Genomic DNA, 20,128 nt, shown 5'->3' with positions numbered 1-20,128 from the left:
ATGTGAGGTTTTGCACTTTTAAAAAAAGAATACAGGCATAGACTATTTTCTAAATGGTGAGAAAATTCGCAAAGCAGAATTACAAAGGGATCTGGGAGTGTTGGTCCAGGGTTCTTGAAAGGTTAACTTGCAGGTAGAGTCCGTAATTAAGAAAGCGAATGTAATGTTGTAGTTTATCTCAAGAGAGTTGGAATATAAAAGCAGCGATGTGCTTCTGGGGCTTTATAAAGCTCTAGTTAGGCCCTATTTAGAATACTGTGTCCAATTTTGGGCCCCACATCTCAGGAAGGACATACTAGCCCTGGAGCGTGTCCAGCGGAGATTCACACATATGATCCCTGGAATAAAATGTGAGGCTGGATGAACACAGCAGGCCAAGCAGCATCTCAGGAGCACAAAAGCTGACGTTTCGGGCCTAGACCCTTCATCAGAGAGGGGGATGGGGGGAGGGAACTGGAATAAATAGGGAGAGAGGGGGAGGCGGACCGAAGATGGAGAGCAAAGAAGATAGGTGGAGAGGGTGTAGGTGGGGAGGTAGGGAGGGGATAGGTCAGTCCAGGGAAGACGGACAGGTCAAGGAGGTGGGATGAGGTTAGTAGGTAGCTGGGGGTGCGGCTGGGGGTGGGAGGAAGGGATGGGTGAGAGGAAGAACCGGTTAGGGAGGCAGAGACAGGTTGGACTGGTTTTGGGATGCAGTGGGTGGGGGGGAAGAGCTGGGCTGGTTGTGTGGTGCAGTGGGGGGAGGGGATGAACTGGGCTGGTTTAGGGATGCAGTGGGGGAAGGGGAGATTTTGAAACTGGTGAAGTCCACATTGATACCATATGGCTGCAGGGTTCCCAGGCGGAATATGAGTTGCTGTTCCTGCAACCTTCGGGTGGCATCATTGTGGCAGTGCTGAAGAAGTTACCCTCCTCCCTCCGGACCAACCTCAGGGAATCTCTCTCCCATTGCAACTCTCTTGTAATCTCTTCGGCCTTGAAACTGCTCGACCATGTCCTGAAGCAAACCAGGTACCACAGCCACATCACCTTTCTCAGCACCTGCCTACGGAACCAGATCATCCCCAAGGGACTACAGTCCACATTTCAGCCTTCCCAATTTGGCCCCAACCGTGACCACCTCTACACCCAGAATATTCAGACCCTTCAGAAGCGGTTCTCCCTGCGAGTCCTGAAACAGACACTTGCAGCCATGCGCCGGCACCTCCAGGCACTGCAATCCAGCCTGCCCCAGCTCAGAGCCTCCCTCTCCCAGACCTGCAAGGGACCCCTGCTGTTTTTTATCCTCCGCAGGATCCACAGACTGAACACCCAGTTCCACTCAGCTTTACTGGACACCAAAAATCCTAAGTACAACCAACTCACGGGCCCCTGCCACTCACAAGAGGATTCCTGCGCCTCCCAAATCCCGACTCTGTCCCTGCCCCTCCCCCACCATGCACCCGCCGCCATTGACCATGAGGACACGGCCGGAGACCCCACCGATGACGTCACATCGGCCTCCGCCGGCCACAGAACTTCCGGAACCGCTGCTGCAGTCACCACCTCCACGTCCAGGTACTACAGCCCACACACCACCCTCACCTCAGCTGCTGCCGCCCACCCCGATCCTCCCACCGCCGACGGAACCCCGCCCACGGCCGACGCCGACGGAACCCCGCCCACGGCCGACGCCGACGGAACCCCGCCCACGGCCGACGCCGACGGAACCCCGCCCACGGCCGACGCCGACGGAACCCCGCCCACGGCCGACGCCGACGGAACCCCGCCCACGGCCGACGCCGACGGAACCCCGCCCACGGCCGACGCCGACGGAACCCCGCCCACGGCCGACGGCATCATCGCTCCGCCCACAACCTCCACAGCCTGCAACCCCAGAGGAGACAGCCACCCTGAGCCCTGCCGAATCTTCATCATCCCCCCAGACCTCCCACTGACTGAGGACGAACGGTCAGTCCTGAGCAAGGGGCTCACCTTTGTCCCCCTACAACCACACATCAACGAATACCAGTCACGGTCGGACATAGAGCAGTTTTTCCGCCGTCTTCGCCTGCATGCCTACTTCTTCAACCGGGAACCTAACCCTCCTTCCACTGACCCCTTCACCCGCTTCCAACACAAGTCCTCCTCCTGGACACCACCCCCAGGCCTCCTACCCTCCCTCGACCTCTTCATCTCCAACTGCCGTCGAGACATTAACCGCCTCAACCTCTCCACCCCTCTCACCCACTCCAACCTCTCCCCCGCAGAACGGGCAGCCCTCCGCTCCCTCCGCTCCAACCCCAACCTCACCATCAAACCCGCAGACAAGGGTGGCGCAGTGGTAGTATGGCGTACTGACCTCTACATCGCCGAGGCCAGACGCCAACTCTCCGACACCACCTCCTACCGCCTCCTCGATCATGACCCCACACCCGAGCACCAAACCATCATCTCCAACACCATTCATGACCTCATCACCTCAGGGGACCTCCCACCCACAGCCTCCAACCTCATTGTTCCCCAACCCCGCACAGCCCGTTTCTATCTCCTTCCCAAAATCCACAAACCTGCCTGCCCTGGTCGACCCATCGTCTCAGCCTGCTCCTGCCCCACCGAACTCATCTCCACCTATCTGGACTCCATTTTCTCCCCTTTGGTCCAGGAACTCCCCACCTATGTCCGTGACACCACCCACGCCCTCCACCTCCTCCAGGACTTCCAATTCCCTGGCCCCCAACACCTCATATTCACCATGGACGTCCAGTCCCTGTACACCTGCATTCCGCATGGAGATGGCCTCAAGGCCCTCCGCTTCTTCCTGTCCCGCAGGCCCGACCAGGCCCCCTCCACCGACACTCTCATCCGCCTAGCGGAACTCGTCCTCACACTCAACAACTTCTCTTTTGACTCCTCCCACTTCCTACAGACTAAGGGGGTGGCCATGGGCACCCGCATGGGCCCCAGCTATGCCTGCCTCTTTGTAGGTTACGTGGAACAGTCCATCTTCCGCACCTACACAGGCCCCAAACCCCACCTCTTCCTCCGGTACATTGATGACTGTATCGGCGCCGCCTCTTGCTCCCCAGAGGAGCTCGAACAGTTCATCCACTTCACCAATACCTTCCACCCCAACCTTCAGTTCACCTGGGCCATCTCCAGCACATCCCTCACCTTCCTGGACCTCTCAGTCTCCATCTCAGGCAACCAGCTTGTAACTGATGTCCATTTCAAGCCCACCGACTCCCACAGCTACCTAGAATACACCTCCTCCCACCCACCCTCCTGCAAAAACTCCATCCCCTATTCCCAATTCCTCCGCCTCCGCCGCATCTGCTCCCACGATAAGACATTCCACTCCCGCACATCCCAGATGTCCAAGTTCTTTAAGGACCGCAACTTCCCCCCCACGGTGATTGAGAACGCCCTTGACCGCGTCTCCCGCATTTCCCGCGACACATTCCTCACACCCCGCCCCCGCCACAACCGCCCCAAGAGGATCCCCCTCGTTCTCACACACCACCCTACCAACCTCCGGATACAACGCATTATCCTCCGACACTTCCGCCATTTACAATCCGACCCCACCACCCAAGACATTTTTCCATCCCCACCCCTGTCTGCTTTCCGGAGAGACCACTCTCTCCGTGACTCCCTTGTTCGCTCCACACTGCCCTCCAACCCCACCACACCCGGCACCTTCCCCTGCAACCGCAGGAAATGCTACACTTGTCCCCACACCTCCTCCCTCACCCCCATCCCAGGCCCCAAGATGACATTCCACATTAAGCAGAGGTTCACCTGCACATCTGCCAATGTGGTATACTGCATCCACTGTACCCGGTGCGGCTTTCTCTACATTGGGGAAACCAAGCGGAGGCTTGGGGACCGCTTTGCAGAACACCTCCGCTCAGTTCGCAACAAACAACTGCACCTCCCAGTCGCAAACCATTTCCACTCCCCCTCCCATTCTCTTGATGACATGTCCATCATGGGCCTCCTGCACTGCCACAATGATGCCACCCGAAGGTTGCAGGAACAGCAACTCATATTCCGCCTGGGAACCCTGCAGCCATATGGTATCAATGTGGACTTCACCAGTTTCAAAATCTCCCCTTCCCCCACTGCATCCCTAAACCAGCCCAGTTCATCCCCTCCCCCCACTGCACCACACAACCAGCCCAGCTCTTCCCCCCCACCCACTGCATCCCAAAACCAGTCCAACCTGTCTCTGCCTCCCTAACCGGTTCTTCCTCTCACCCATCCCTTCCTCCCACCCCCAGCCGCACCCCCAGCTACCTACTAACCTCATCCCACCTCCTTGACCTGTCCGTCTTCCCTGGACTGACCTATCCCCTCCCTACCTCCCCACCTACACCCTCTCCACCTATCTTCTTTGCTCTCCATCTTCGGTCCGCCTCCCCCTCTCTCCCTATTTATTCCAGTTCCCTCCCCCCATCCCCCTCTCTGATGAAGGGTCTAGGCCCGAAACGTCAGCTTTTGTGCTCCTGAGATGCTGCTTGGCCTGCTGTGTTCATCCAGCCTCACATTTTATTATCTTGGAATCTCCAGCATCTGCAGTTCCCATTATCTCTGATCCCTGGAATAGTAGGTTTAACGTATGATGAACGGAAAAGGATTCTGGGATTGTACTCATTAGAGTTACAAGGTTGACGGGAGATTGAATAGAAACTTACAAGATAACGTATGGTTTAGAAGGGGTGGATGCTAGGAAGTTGTTTCCGTTAGGCGGGGAGACTAGGACACGTGGGCACAGCCTTAAAATCAGAAGGGGTAAATTTAAAACTGAAATGAGACGACATTTCTTCAGCCAGAGAGTGGTGGGCTTGTGGAATTCATTGCTGCAGGGTGCAGTGGAGGCCGGGACGTTGGATGCCTTCAAGGCAGAGATCGATAAATTCTTGATCTCACAAGGAATCAAGGGCTATGGGGAGAGTGCAGGGAAGTGAAGTTGAAATGGCCATCATCCATGATTTAGATGGCAGAGTGGACTTGATGGGCTGAATGGCCTTACTTCCACTCCTATGTCTTATGGTGTTATGGTCTTATCGTACCTTTTCCTACTGGCTTTATGATTAAGATCCATAATCTATTTATCATCAGATATCAGGGTAATAATCCTATATCTTGGATTTACCCTGAATCCTGGATTTCTCTTCCTAATGGAACTGCTAATCACTTCAGCGGGTGAACTGCAGCAGTTGAAGAAGGGAGTTCACCAATACCTTCTCAAGGGCAACTAGGGACAGGCAATAAACGCTGGCCCAGCCAGCGACTCCCACATTCCAGGAGTGAATAATAAAATGGCATAGAATTAGATTCAGTGGTTTTGAAACTGCTTTTATTTATTAAAGGAGGTCTGAAGGATTTGGGAGGTTGCAACAATTACAGAATGAATAAACCTATCCCTGGAATTCACTCAAAAATATGAATATTTGAGCTATGTACACCATCAGACAGATGAACATTTATCATTGCAAATCAAAATGTGTTTTCCTCATAAAATAAATGCCAAATGATTTAGATTCCACTAACTGTGGACCATTAATATGTTATTACTTAATGGTACATTGAAAAACATGTTCCTTTGGGTCAGGCTCATTGTGATGATGGACTTTTGTGTACCATGCATTTGTAAGAGTTTCTGAATGTTGTGAGGTATTTTGGAAAATACAACTGATTTCCATTAATTGATAATCAACTGTGTGACTGTCACAGTGTGAAGGTTACTCTGTGTTTGTTGGATGTGAAGATTATCTGTGCGATTGTTGGGTGTGAAGATTTGTTGTGCGATTATGGGAGGTGAAGTGTGCATTGTGTAATTGTCACAGTAGGATTGCAAACGTATGTGTAAAAAATATGTTTTATGATTTGCTTACACACAGACTCATTTTATCTCATCCTGGGTCAGGTGAGATCCTGGATCCATGAATTCCATCTGGATAAGTGTGAGGTGATGTACTTCAAAAGGGCAAACAGGGCAAAGGTCTGATAAACATGGTAAATGTCAGATCCTGGTGATCACCAAGGATCAAAGTGACCTTGGTAGACATGACCACTGGTCCCTTAAGGTATCTGAATAGGTGGATAAAGTGGTTAAGAAGGCACATGGGACACTTGCCTCTGTTAGCTGAGGCAAAGAGTTTAAGAGCAGGGAGGTAATGCTGGAACTGTACAAAATATTAGGCCACAGCTAGAGTATTGTGTGCATTTCTGGAATCCACATAATAAGAGTAAGTGAGAAAGCAAGAAAATTTGAACGAATTAGGTTCACATTTGTGCTGTCATCCTAAATGATATTCTGACTGGGCAGATCAGGAACCAGATTGAAGTCTGAATTGATAAATCATATTTTGTTTCATTTTGAATTTAATAAGGTTGCCTTTCATTGAAAGAGAGGCACACAACACTACAAATTTGGTATAAACAATAAAAATAAAACGGCCGCTTATTATGCAAAAAAAGTTAAAATTGAGTAAACCAACCTATTTACATTTAAAACAAGTTTCACAAATTTAACCCAAATTTCCAGCCACATGGCAAAATGCAATGTCACTGATCCCAACAGCAATAACTTACTGAACTAACATTGGAGAAAATTCAGTTTCCATCACATCAAGAGGACTCAGTTTAATTGTAGCTTACATTCTACATCTTGAAAATCTGACACCCTCTTCTTTGAATCTTAATAGAGTTAAGCTTGTACTTTCTCTGCTCCAAATAACCTCTTCAGGTTTGTAACCAACCTCTTCTGGCCTGGAACTTTCAAACTAAACTTCTTCTGCTGAGGTCATCAATTTCTGTGCAGTTCAAAGCAATCTCACATGTTTTTTGCACTTGTGGGATTTGGGTATTTCTGGCTGGTTAGCATTTATGGCCCATCCCCAGTTGCCCTTGAGAAGGTGGTGGTAAGCTATCTTCTTGACCAGTGCAGTCCAGGTGCTGTAAGTTGACCCACAATGCCATGAGGGAGGGAATTCCAGGATTTTGATTCAACAAAAATGAAGCAACCTGTGGATCTAATATATCATCCTCCGATACTTCTGCCATCTGCAATCCAACCCCACCACCAAAGACATTTTTCCTTCTGAGATAATGGGAACTGCAGATGCTGGAGAATCCAAGATAATAAAGTGTGAAGCTGGATGAACACAGCAGGCCAAGCAGCATCTCAGGAGCACAAAAGCTGACGTTTCGGGCATAGACCCTTCATCAGAGAGGGGGTTGGGGTGAGGGGTCTGGAATAAATAGGGAGAGAGGGGGAGGTGGACCGAAGATGGTGAGAAAAGAAGACAGGTGGAGAGGAGAATATAGGTGGGGAGGTAGGGAGGGGATAGGTCAGTCCAGGGAAGACGGACAGGTCAAGGAGGTGGATGAGGTAAGTAGGTAGGAAATGGAGGTGCGACTTGAGGTGGGAGGAAGGGATGGGTGAGAGGAAGAACAGGTTAGAGAGGCAGAGACAGGCTGGGCTGGTTTTGGGATGCAGTGGGTGGAGGGGAAGAGCTGGGCTGGTTGTGTGGTGCAGTGGGGGAAGGGGAAGAACTGGGCTGGTTTTGGGATATGGTGGGGGAAGGGGAGATTTTGAAGCTGGTGAAGTCCACATTGATACCATTAGGCTGCAGGGTTCCCAAGCGGAATATGAGTTGCTGTTCCTGCAACCTTCAGGTGGCATCATTGTGGCACTGCAGGAGGCCCATGATGGACATATCATCTAAAGAATGGGAGGGGGAGTTAAAATGGTTTGCGACTGGGAGGTGTAGTTGTTTATTGCGAACTGAGCGGAGGTGTTCTGCAAAGCGGTCCCCAAGCCACCACTTGGTTTCCCCAATGTAGAGGAAGCCACACCGGGTACAGCGGATACAGTATATCACATTGGCAGATGTGCAGATGAACCTCTGCTTAATGTGGAATGTCATCTTGGGGCCTGGGATAGGGGTGAGGGAGGAGGTGTGGGGGCAAGTGTAGCATTTCCTGCGGTTGCAGGGGAAGGTGCCGGGTGTGGTGGGGTTGGAAGGCAGTGTGGAGCGAACAAGGGAGTCACGGAGAGAGTAATCTCTCCGGAAGGCAGACAGGGGTGGCGATGGTAACAGAGATAATGGGAACTGCAGATGCTGGAGATTCCAAGATAATAAAATGTGAGGCTGGATGAACACAGCAGGCCAAGCAGCATCTCAGGAGCACAAAAGCTGACGTTTCGGGCCTAGACCCTTCATCAGAGAGGGGGATGGGGGGAGGGAACTGGAATAAATAGGGAGAGAGGGGGAGGCGGACCGAAGATGGAGAGTAAAGAAGATAGGTGGAGAGGGTGTAGGTGGGGAGGTAGGGAGGGGATAGGTCAGTCCAGGGAAGACGGACAGGTCAAGGAGGTGGGATGAGGTTAGTAGGTAGCTGGGGGTGCGGCTTGGCGATGGTAAAATGTCTTGGGTGGTGGGGTCGGAATGTAGGTGGTGGAAGTGTCGGAGGATGATGTGTTGTATCCGGAGGTTGGTGGGGTGGTGTGTGAGAACGAGGGGGAGGGGATGGAATTTTTACAGGAGAGTGGGTGGGAGGAGGTGTATTCTAGGTAGCTGTGGGAGTCGCTGGGCTTGAAATGGACATCAGTTACTAGCTGGTTGCCTGAGATGGAGACTGAGAGGTCCAGGAAGGTGAGGGATGTGTTGGAGATGGCCCAGGTGAACTTGAGGTTGGGGTGGAAGGTGTTGGTGAAGTGGATGAACTGCTCGCACTCCTCTGGGGAGCAAGAGGCGGCGCCGATACAGTCATCAATGTAACGGAGGAAGAGGTGGGGTTTGGGGCCTGTGTCAGTGCGGAAGAGGGACTGTTCCATGTAACCTCCAAAGAGGCAGGCATAGCTGGGGCCCATGCGAGTGCCCATGGCCACCCCGTTTGTCTGTAGGAAGTGGATTTTTTCCCTCTCCACGCTTATCTGCCTTCCAGAGGGACCACTCTCTCCGTGACTCCCTTGTCCGCTCTACACTCCTCTCCAACACCACCCCTGCAACTTCACGAAGTGCTACACCTGCCCCTACATCACCTCCCTCACCCCATCCCAGGCCCCAAGAAGACCTTCCACTTCAAGCGGATGTTCGTTTGTACATCTGCCAATGTGGTACACTGTATCCACTGTTTCCTTTGTGGCCTCCTCCACATTGGGGAAACCAAGGGGAGGCTTGGGGACTGTTTTGCAGAACACCTACGCTCCGTTTGCAACAAACAACTGCACCCCCCAGTCATGAAGAGTCTCAACTCTCCCTCCCATTCTTAGACGATATGTCCACCATGGGCCTCCTGCAGTACCACAACGATGCCACCCGAAGGTTGCAGGAACAGCAACTCATATTCCACTTGGCAACCCTGCAGCCCAATAGTATCAATGTGGACTTCACAAACTTCGAAATCTCCCCTCCTCCCACTGCCCGCCAAAACCAGACCAACTTGTCTCCACCTCCCTAACCTGTTCTTCCTCTCACCTATCCCCTCCTCCTACTTCAAGCCCAACCTCCATCTCCTACCTACTAACCTCACCCCGCCCCCTTGACCTATCCATCCTCCCTGGGCTGACCTATCCCCTCCCTACTTCCCCACCTACACTCACCTTTACAAGCTCCACCCCCACCTCCTTGAACTGTCTGCCTCCTCTTCACCCATCTTCTCCTCTATCCATCTTCTATCCACCTCCCCCCCTCTCTCTACTTATTTCAGAATCTCCTTCCCCTCCCCCATTTTTGAAGAAAGAGTAACCAGAAGGCAAAGTACAGGGCTAATGGTAAGATCCTTAGCAGTGTAGATGAGCAGAGAGATCTCGGTGTCCATGTACACAGATCCTTGAAAGTTGCCACCCAGGTTGACAGGGCTGTTAAGAAGGCATACAGTGTTTTAGCTTTTATGAATAGAGGGATTGAGTTCCGGAACCAAGAGGTTATGGTGAAGCTGTACAAAACTCTGGTGAGGCCGCACTTGGAGTATTGTGTACAGTTCTGGTCACCGCATTATAAGAAGCATGTGGAAGCTTTGGAAAGGCGACAGAGGAGATTTACTAGGATGTTGCCTGGTATGGAGGGAAGATCTTACGAGGAAAGGCTGAGGGACTTGAGGCTGTTTTCATTCGAGAGAAGAAGGTTGAGAGGTGACTTAATTGAAACATATAAAATAATCAGAGGGTTAGATAGGGTGGATAGGGAGAGCCTTTTTCCTAGGATGGTGACGGCGAGCAAGAGGGGGCATAGCTTTAAATTGAGGGGTGAAAGATATAGGACAGATGTCAGAGGTAGTTTCTTTACTCAGAGAGTAGTAAGGGAATAGAATGCTTTGCCTGCAATGGTAGTAGATTCGCCAACTTTAGGTACATTTAAGTCGTCATTGGACAAGCATATGGACGTACATGGAATAGTGTAGGTTAGATGGGCTTGAGTTCGGTATGACAGGTCGGCACAACATCGAAGGGCCTGTACTGTGCTGTAATGTTCTATGTTCTATGTTCTAGGCTTTCCTGCTCCTAAGATGCTGCTTGGCCTGCTGCATTCTACACCTTGTTATCTCACTGAAGCAACAGTGATATATTTTCAAGTCAGAATAGTGAGTGGCTTGAAGAGGAACTTGCAGGTGCCAGTATTTCCATGTATCTGCTGCCCTTATGGGGCACTTAGATGGAAGTGGTTGTGGTTTTGAAAGGTGCTATGTGAGAATTTTTGTTGAATTTCTGCAGATAGTGTAGATAGTACATACTGCTGCTACTGAGCATCAATGAAAGGACTGAGCAAAAACAAGTTCAGCTCTGAGGAACCAAAACGTTAACTCCGTTTTGCTTCGCAGATGCTGCCGGACCTACTGAGATTTTCCAGCAACTTTGTTTTTGTTCCTGACTTGCAGCATCCACAGTTCTTTCCGTTTTTAGAAAAGAACTGAATGCTTGTGGATGTGATGCCAATCGCGTGGGCTGCTTTTTCTGTTCAGTGTCAAACTTGATGTTGTTGGAGCTGCACCCTTCAGTCACAGCTGCTGAGGCTCAAACTAAAAAGCTTTTCCAAACTGTGGGTGTTTCCAGACAATATGAACCAATTTCAGAATGTGGAATAACTGAAACCTAATAAACCATTTTGTCCTCTGTTTGCTGAGGGAGGTCAAGAAGGAGGTGATGGCCGAGTGGTATTTAGCCATAATTTAAATGGCGGAGTGGACTTGATGGGCCGAATGGCCTTACTGCCACTCCTATGTCTTATTACCTAGATTGTTAATCCAAAGGCCTAGTGAATGTTCTGGGGATCCAGGTTTGAATCCTACTAAGGCAGATGGTAGAATTCAAATTTAGTAAAACATTCTGAAATTAAGCGTCTAATAATGACCCTGAATCCTCTATTGTTTGTCCAATCGTCTGTTTCACTAATGCCCTTCAGGGGAGGAAACTAATATCCGTACCTGACCTGGCCTCCATGTGAGTCCAGACCCAAAACAATGTGGTTGACTCTTAACTGCCCTCTGGGCAATTAGGGGATGAACAATAAATGCTGCCCAGTCAGTGGTGCCTTTATCCCATGAATGAATAAAGAAAAAATCAGCATGGCTATAGAAATGCTTACATTAATCGTTTAAACTCCTTCATAGAACCAGACAAAATCCTACAATCCTTCAGTTCAGAATTCAAATTCTAAACTAAATGACATTGAATTACACATAAATTTAGACCCCATTTCGAAAACTGAGAATATCTCAGGGAGGAAGGCTTTCTCCAGGGGGAGTTAAATGCAGGTTTGCAAGGATGATACCTGGATTTCAGAGGTTACATTATAAGGAAATTAGACAAAATAGGCCTTTATTCTCCAGGATTTATAAGTTTAAGGGAAGATGTCATCGTGACTTTCAGGATATTAACAGTAATAAATAGGGTAGGTATTTTCTATTCATTCTGTGGGATATGGGTGTTTCTGGCTGGGCTCAGTATTTCTTGCCCATCCCCGGTCGTCCCTGAGAAGGTGGGGTGTGAGCTGCCTTCTTGAATTGCCACAATCCACCTGCTGTGGGTTGACCCACAATGTTGTTCAAGAGGGAATTCCACGATTTTGACCCAACAACAGTGAAGGAATTGCAATATATTTCCAACTCAGGATGATGAGTGACTTGGAGGGGAACTTGAAGGTGGTTGTGTTCCCATATGTCTGCTGCCCTTGTTCTTCTAGATGAAAGTGGCCATGGCTTTGGAAGGTGCTCTCTGAGGATCTTTTAGTGAAAGCTATAAATAAACTATTTCATACATTGAAGATTCTAGAAGATAATTCTAAGAATTATAGCCAAGCAATTCAGGAGAAATGTTAGAAAGCATCTCTACATGCAATGAGTAGTGGTGGGGTTTGAAACTATCCTTCCTCCAAAAGCAGTGAATGTTAATTCAATTGTTAAATTTTAGCATGAAATTGATTTTTTTTATTAAACGGGAGAATGAAGGGATGTGGGCCCAAGGCAGGCATTTGGATTTAGGCCTTAAATCAGCAATGATCTTATTGAATGGTGGAGTGAACTCAATGGGCTTAACGGCCTAGTCCTGTTCTGATATTCTGAACTGCCTGGTTGAAGCATTGAGGGTCCTGTGAAATGAGGCTATCTCTTCCAATTAAACAAAAATCTTTGATCCAGGATGTCAGACAGAAGAAATACCCTGCTTCACTCAAACAGATGTCTTCGATGATAGATGTGTACAGGACTGAAGACCCACAGATAATGATCTGTGCACCTACCTGAATGAACAACGACGTGTTTCTTCTCAGAAGGACATTCGGGAGATTAAGTGTCTTCCCTGTCAAGTCATGATTGAACTACAGCATCTACAAAGAACAATGTGCTTAACAAACTATAATCAGATGATTTAAGACCCTCATGTAGAGAAATGATCTGCATTTCTGAGCTAGAGTTAACAGACCTCAAGCAAGAAGCCTTCCATTCTCCCAAATCTGAAGAATCTCACTCTGAAAAAAGTATGAGACATCGAGGATGTCTGTGTATGGCTGGTCAGAGACTCAAAGGGGGAGATGGAAGAGCAGTAAGTATAATATTGCCTTCTACAAGATTGTATAGTGGGTGAACAATGGGGAGAACTGTTCTGGGGGCAGATGGTGGATAAGAACATGATTCTGAAGTAGTAAATGTCCATGTTCCATTGACTCCACCCAAACTAATGACTTCACATTCAGCCTGTGGGTGATGATAAGGAGTTTAGCGTTTAGAGGAAGCAGAAAGATCTGCACCACCTCTTGCAGGTTTTCACCAAACGTAATTTGATATATTTCTATTGTGCAATAAACCTTCTTGTTATCGAAGAACAGGCCTATTCTGTAGATATGATACACTGGTTTATCGTCTAGAACTAATTATTAGATAGACCCAAGATCAAGGCAAGACAGAAGAGGATTGGTGGCAGCAAAATGATTTGCTGAGGCTAAATAGATCATTGAGTAAAACTCTGGCTTCTCAACAATGAGTCTACAGACACAGAGAAACTAACAATCCCACTGAGTCCTGAATTTGGGTCACTGGACTTGAAACATTAACCCCATTTTCTTGGCACAGACACTGTCAGACCTGTTGAGTTTCTCTGGCAATTTCTGTTTTAGTGTGTTTCAGATCTCCAGTGTCCACGTTCCTTGTTTTATTTTAATGTTCATCAATTGTTCCACTTCTAATTAAGCCCCATGATAACATCACAGATCTTAATGAAGAATTGTGATGGAGGAGAACCTGGAACAAAAGTATTGGACAGGGAATGACATTGCTTTCCACAATGCTGTGTACTTGTCAGTTTTTAGGTTTGTTCTGTTGAGGTTAGATTCCCTACAGGGTGGAAACAGGCCCTTTGGCCGGCGTCCATGTACACAGATCCTTGAAAGTTGCCACCCAGGTTGACAGGGCTGTTAAGAAGGCATACAGTGTTTTAGCTTTTATTAATAGAGGGATCAAGTTCCGGAACCATGAGGTTATGCTGCAGCTGTACAAAACTCTGGTGTGGCCGCACTTGGAGTATTGTGTACAGTTCTGGTCACTGCATTATAAGAAGCATGTGGAAGCTTTGGAAAGGGTGCAGAGGAGATTTACTAGGATGTTGCCTGGTATGGAGGGAAGGTCTTACGAGGAAAGACTGAGGGACTTGAGGCGGTTTTCATTCAAGAGAAGAAGGTTGAGAGGTGACTTAATTGAAACATATAAAATAATCAGAGGGTTAGATAGGGTGGATAGGGAGAGCCTTTTTCCTAGGATGGTGACGGCGAGCATGAGGGGGCATAGCTTTAAATTGAGGGGTGAAAGATATAGGACAGATGTCAGAGGTAGTTTCTTTACTCAGAGAGTAGTAAGGGAATGGAACGCTTTGCCTGATGGTAGTAGATTCGCCAACTTTAGGTACATTTAAGTCGTCATTGGACAAGCATATGGACGTACATGGAATAGTGTAGGTTAGATGGGCTTAAGCTCGGTACGACAGGTTGGCACAACATCAAGGGCCGAAGGGCCTGTACTGTGCTGTAATGTTTTATATTCTATGTTAACAAGTCCACATCACCCCTTGAAGCATCCCACCCAGACCCATCCCCCTATAAACCACACACCCCTGAACACTATAGGCAATTTAGCATGGCCGATCCACCTAGACTGCACATCTTTGGACTGAGAGAGGAAACCGGAGCACCCAAAGGAAACCCACTCAGACACAGGGAGAATGTGCAAACTCCACACAGACAGTCGCCCAAGGCTGGAATCGAACCCAGGTCCCTGCCGCTGTGAGGCTGCAGTGCTAACCACTGAGCCACCGTGCCGCCCAAACTGTGGAGCATCACTGTGCTTAACCCGGCACAGAGTGCAGAGTCTCGCAAGTAATTCTCCTGTTCTGTGGGACAATAGTTAATTTGTGGTAGTTGCTGTGATTCTTTTGTACATAGCACATTAACATGATCTTCCCACAAAAAAAACTTCATTTTGTTTCAACCTTCTGGTGCAGGATGAAGAAATCAGTGCATTACTTTATCTTAAGGCAGATTTAATTTTTTTTATGAGACCCTGTTCCTGATTTAGGCTCGTTACATGAACCAATACTGAGCTTGTTAAATCTAAGATTCTCTGATGCAGAGAGCAGATATCATTGGAGAGATGTTCTACCAACAGGCACTAGCCCTATGACAATCACTGTTAAGTACCACATCTGTTGGTTTCTCCACATTCCGTTTTTATTCATAATTATAGAGAGCAGGAATGATTTGCTTCAACTGGAATGAGCTGATGTCACTTGGGATCTGCTCTGTGGAAGGATTTTCTCCTCTCCAAAAGCTCGAGGACAAAGTTAAGCGATTAAATGAAAACCTTTATCCGGCCAATCAAACAGGACATGAACAAGATCAGGATTCCTGGCATATTAAAATATTATAAATCATTTAGCAGCCGATGAAATACCTTGTGAAGTTTAGTCAAAACTGCACTAAAGGAAATGTGACAGCCAAGTGCGCTGCAGCAAATGCTCACAAGTAGCCATCCGTTTCTGCGGCTTTGGTTGAGGCACGGGTTTTTTTTGTTTCTTTTTGTTTTTTCTACTGTACGGAGAAAGGCTCTTCGGCCCAAACTGCTCGGTGCTGACCAAGATGTCCATCCATACTAACTCCATTTGGCTACACCTGGCCCATATCCTTCTAAACCTTTCCTACCCATGTATTCATACAAATGCCTTTAAATAGTGTTAATGTACCCACCACATCTACTTCCGCTGGCAGCTCATTCCATATGCCTATAATGCTCAATGTAAAAAAAGTTCTTTACCCTCTTACCTTAAACTGATGCCCTCTAGTCCTCAATTCCCCAATCCTGAGAAAAAGCCTGACTGCATTGACCCTATCCATCCCTCTCATGATCTTATACACTTCTATCGCATCCCCCTCGGTCTCCTATGCTCGAAAGAAAAAAATGTCCTAGCTTGTCCAACCTCTCTCTATAACTTAGTCCCTTGAGTCCTGGCATCATCCTTGTGAATTTTTTCTGCACTCTTTCCAGTTTAATAATATCCTTCCTACAGCAAGGTGAGCAAAACTGAACACAATACTCCAAGGATGAAGGGTCCAGGCCCGAAACGTCAGCTTTTGTGCTCCTGAAATGCTGCTTGGCCTGCTTCACACTTTGTTATCACAATACTCCAAGTGCAGCCTCGCCAACATCCTGTACAACTGCAACATAACTTCCCAACTTCTACACTCTATGCCCTGACTGATGAAGGCCACTGTGCCAAAAGTCTTCTTCACTACCCTGTCTAACTGTGACTCCACTTTCAGAGAACCATGCACCTGAAATCCAAGGTTCCTCTGTTCCACTATACTTCTTAAGGCCCTCCCAATCATCATGAAACTCCTACCTTGATTTTACTTCCCAAAATGCAAACAACTCACACTTATGTACATTAAACTCCATTTGTCATTTCTCAGCTGATCAAGATCAAAGAAAAATTACAGCACAGGAACAGGCCCTTCGGCCCTCCAAGTCTCACTGATCCAGATCATCTATCTAAAACTGTCACCTATTTTCCAAGAATCTGTATCCCTCTGCTCCCTGCCCATTCATATATCTGCCTAGATACATCTTAAATGATGCTATTGTGCCCACCTCTACCACATCCGATGGCAACGTGATCGAGGCACCCACCAGCCTCTGCGTAAAGAACTTTCCACGCATATCTCCCTTAAACATTTTCCCTCTCACCTTGAAATCACAAGCCCTAGTAACTGAGTCCCCCACTCTGGGAAGAGGTTTCTTGCTATCCACCCTGTCTATACCTCTCATGATTTTGTAGACCTCAATCAGGTCCCCCCTCAACCTGTCTTCATAGCTAGCGCCCTCCATAACAGGCAACATCCTGGGGAATCTCCTCTGCACCCTCTCCAAAGTATCCACATCCTTTTGGTAATGTGGCGACCAGAACTGTACACAGTACTCCAAATGTGGTCAAACCAAAGTCCTATACAACTGTAACAACTCTTGTACTCAATACCCTGCCCGATGAATGAAAGCATGCCGTATGCCTTCTTGACCACTGAGTTTTGAGAAGATTTGTAGCTCAGGTTGAGGTTCTGGATGTGAGTTTGCTCGCTGAGCTGGAAGGTTCGTTTTCAGACGTTTCGTCACCATTCTAGGTAACATCATCAGTGAGCTTCCGACGAAGCGCTGGTGTTATGTCCCACTTTCTATTTATCTGGTTAGGTTTCCTTGGGTTGGTGATGTCATTTCCTGTTCTTTTTCTCAGGGGATGGTAGATTGGCTCCAAGTCAATGTGCTTGTTGATGGAATTCCGGCTGGAATGCCATGCTTCTAGGAATTCTCGTGCATTTCTCTGTTTGGCTTGTCCTAGGATGGATGTGTTGTCCCAATCAAAGTGGTGTCCTTCCTTATCTGTATGTAAGGATACGAGTGATAGTGGGTCATGTCGCTTTGTGGCTTTTATGAACATCAACTAGCCACAAAACGACATGACCCACTATCACTTGTATCCTTACATACAGATAAGGAAGGACACCACTTTGATTGGGACAACACATCCATCCTGGGACAAGCCAAACAGAGACATGCACGAGAATTCCTAGAAGCATGGCATTCCAGCCGGAACTCCATCAACAAACACATTGATTTGGAGCCAATCTACCATCCCCTGAGAAAAAGAACAGGAAATGACATAATCAACCCAAGGAAACCTAACCAGATAAATAAAAAGCGGGACATAACACCAGCGCTTCGTCGGAGGCTCACTGATGATGTTACCTAGAATGGTGACGAAACGTTTGAAAACAAACCTTCTTGACCACTCTTTCCACCTCTGTTGCACCTTCAGGGTACAATGGACCTGAACACCCAGCTCTCTCTGTGCATCAATTTTCCCCAGGACTTTTCCATTTACCACATAGTTCTGCTACAATTTCTGATAACCTTCCTCACTGGCCATGATACTGCCTATTTAGCGTCATCCTTAAACTTACTAATCATGCCTTGTACATTCTCATCCAAATCATTGATATAGATAACAAACTGCAATGGGCCCAACACCGACCCCTGAGGCAAATCACTAGTCACAGGCCTCCAGTCCAACAAGCGTCCTTCCACTATTACTCTCTGCTTCCGACCATCAAGCCAATTGTGTTTCCACTTTGCCAATGCTCCCTGGATCCCATGTGTTCTAACCCTCCAGATCAGCCTACCATATGGAACTTTACTGAAATTCATATAGACTACATCTACTGCCTCGTCAACTTTCCTGGTCACTTCATCAAAGAACTCGAACAAACTTGTGAGGCATGATCTCCTATGCACAAAGCCATACTGACTACTCCCAGTCAAACTTTGTCTTTCAAAATGCATGTGTATCTTATCCCTCAGAATCTGCTCAAATAACTTACCTACAGCAAATGTTAAGCTTACTGGTCTATAGTTCCCAGGTTTTCCTCTGCGGTCCTTCTTGAATAATGGTGCAATATTGCCTCCCCGTCAGTCTTCCAGGACCTCACCTATGACTAAAAATGTTACAAATACATCAGCCTGGGCTTCTGCAATTTCTTCTCTAGTCTCTTGAAGGGTTCTTCGATATATCTGGTCAGCACCAGGAGATTTACCCACCTTCATACATTCTAATACTTTGAACACCTCCTTTGCGGTGAGATGGATTGCCTGCAAGCTCTCACAGCTAACTTCTCCAAGTTCCCAAGTCTTCATGCCTTTCTCCATGGTAAGCACAGAGGAGAAATATTTACTGAGGGCCTCACCCATCTCTTGCAGCTCCACACGTACATGACCACTTTGGGCCTTGAAGGGTCCTTTTCTGACTCAAGTTATCTTTTTTCCTTTAATATGCTTAAGGAATCTCTTTAGATTCACCCTAATCTTCTCAGCCAAAGCTATCTTGTGCCCCTTTTCACCCTCCTGTTTTCCTTCGTCAGTAAACTCCTATACCCCCTATATACTTCCAGAAATTCCCTTGATCTCAGCTGCCTGCATCTGAGCCATGCCTCCTTATTTTTTCTGGTCAAAGTCCTTAATATCTTTTTCATTCAGGCTTCCCCACTCCGGCCAAACTTGCCCTTCACCCTCACAGCAACACGTAGACCTTGAACTCCAGCTATTGCACGTTTAAAGGTCTCCCATTTGCCAGAGGTCCCTTTGCCTGCAAACAAATTTACTCCAATCAACCCCTGCAAGATCCTGTCTAATTCTATCAAAATTTACCTTGCCCCAGTTTTTAGAACTTGAACCTGTGGACAAGTTTTGTCCTGCTCCATAACTATCATAACATTGACAGAACTAAGGTCAGTGGCCCAATGTGCTCCCCCACTGTCACCTCTGTCACCTGTCCTGCCCTTTTTCCCGACAATAGGTTGTGTTTTCCCCCTTCCCAAGTAGGACTCTCTATACACTGCTTGAAGAAACTTTCCTGAACACATTTAACGAATTCTACCCTATCTAGACCCATAACACGATGGCAGTATATTGGCTGAGATACCATTAATAACTTAGTGATAGTGATTCAACAAAATGTAAAACAAAATCCAAGCCCTAAGTTCAAATTCCTTACCTACTACACTTATCACATTAAAACAAATGCACCTCACACCACCTGTCCCTTTGCGTGGAACTTCGGCTTTCTGCCTACTCTTCCCCTTAGTCACACTGATTTCATTACCTAGTTCCTGACAGGCTTTAGTTACCACCTTCTTACTGTCCACTAACCTCCTCATTTAGTTCCCATTCCCCTGCCACATTAGTTTAAACCCTCCCTAACAGCAAAAATACCCCCTAGGACATTGGTTCCAGTCCTCCCCAGGTATAGACCGTCCGATTTGTAATAGTCCCACCTCCCCCAGAACCGGTCCCAATATCCCAAAAATCTGATCCCCTCCCTCCTGCACCATCTCTCAAGCCACGCATTTCTATTCTGACTAGCACGTGGCACTGGTAGCAATCCTGAGGTTACTACCTTTGAGGTCCTACTTTTTAACTTGGCTCCTAACTCCCTAAATTCTGCTTGTAGGACCTCATCCTGTTTTCTACCTATGTCATTGTGCCTGTATGCATCATGACAACTGGCTGTTCGCCCTCCCCCTTCAGAATGTCCTGCAGCTGATGTGACATT

Source organism: Stegostoma tigrinum, chromosome 13 (assembly GCF_030684315.1).
Source record: "Stegostoma tigrinum isolate sSteTig4 chromosome 13, sSteTig4.hap1, whole genome shotgun sequence".
NCBI lineage: Eukaryota > Metazoa > Chordata > Chondrichthyes > Orectolobiformes > Stegostomatidae > Stegostoma > Stegostoma tigrinum.
This window is presented reverse-complemented; position numbering follows the sequence as displayed.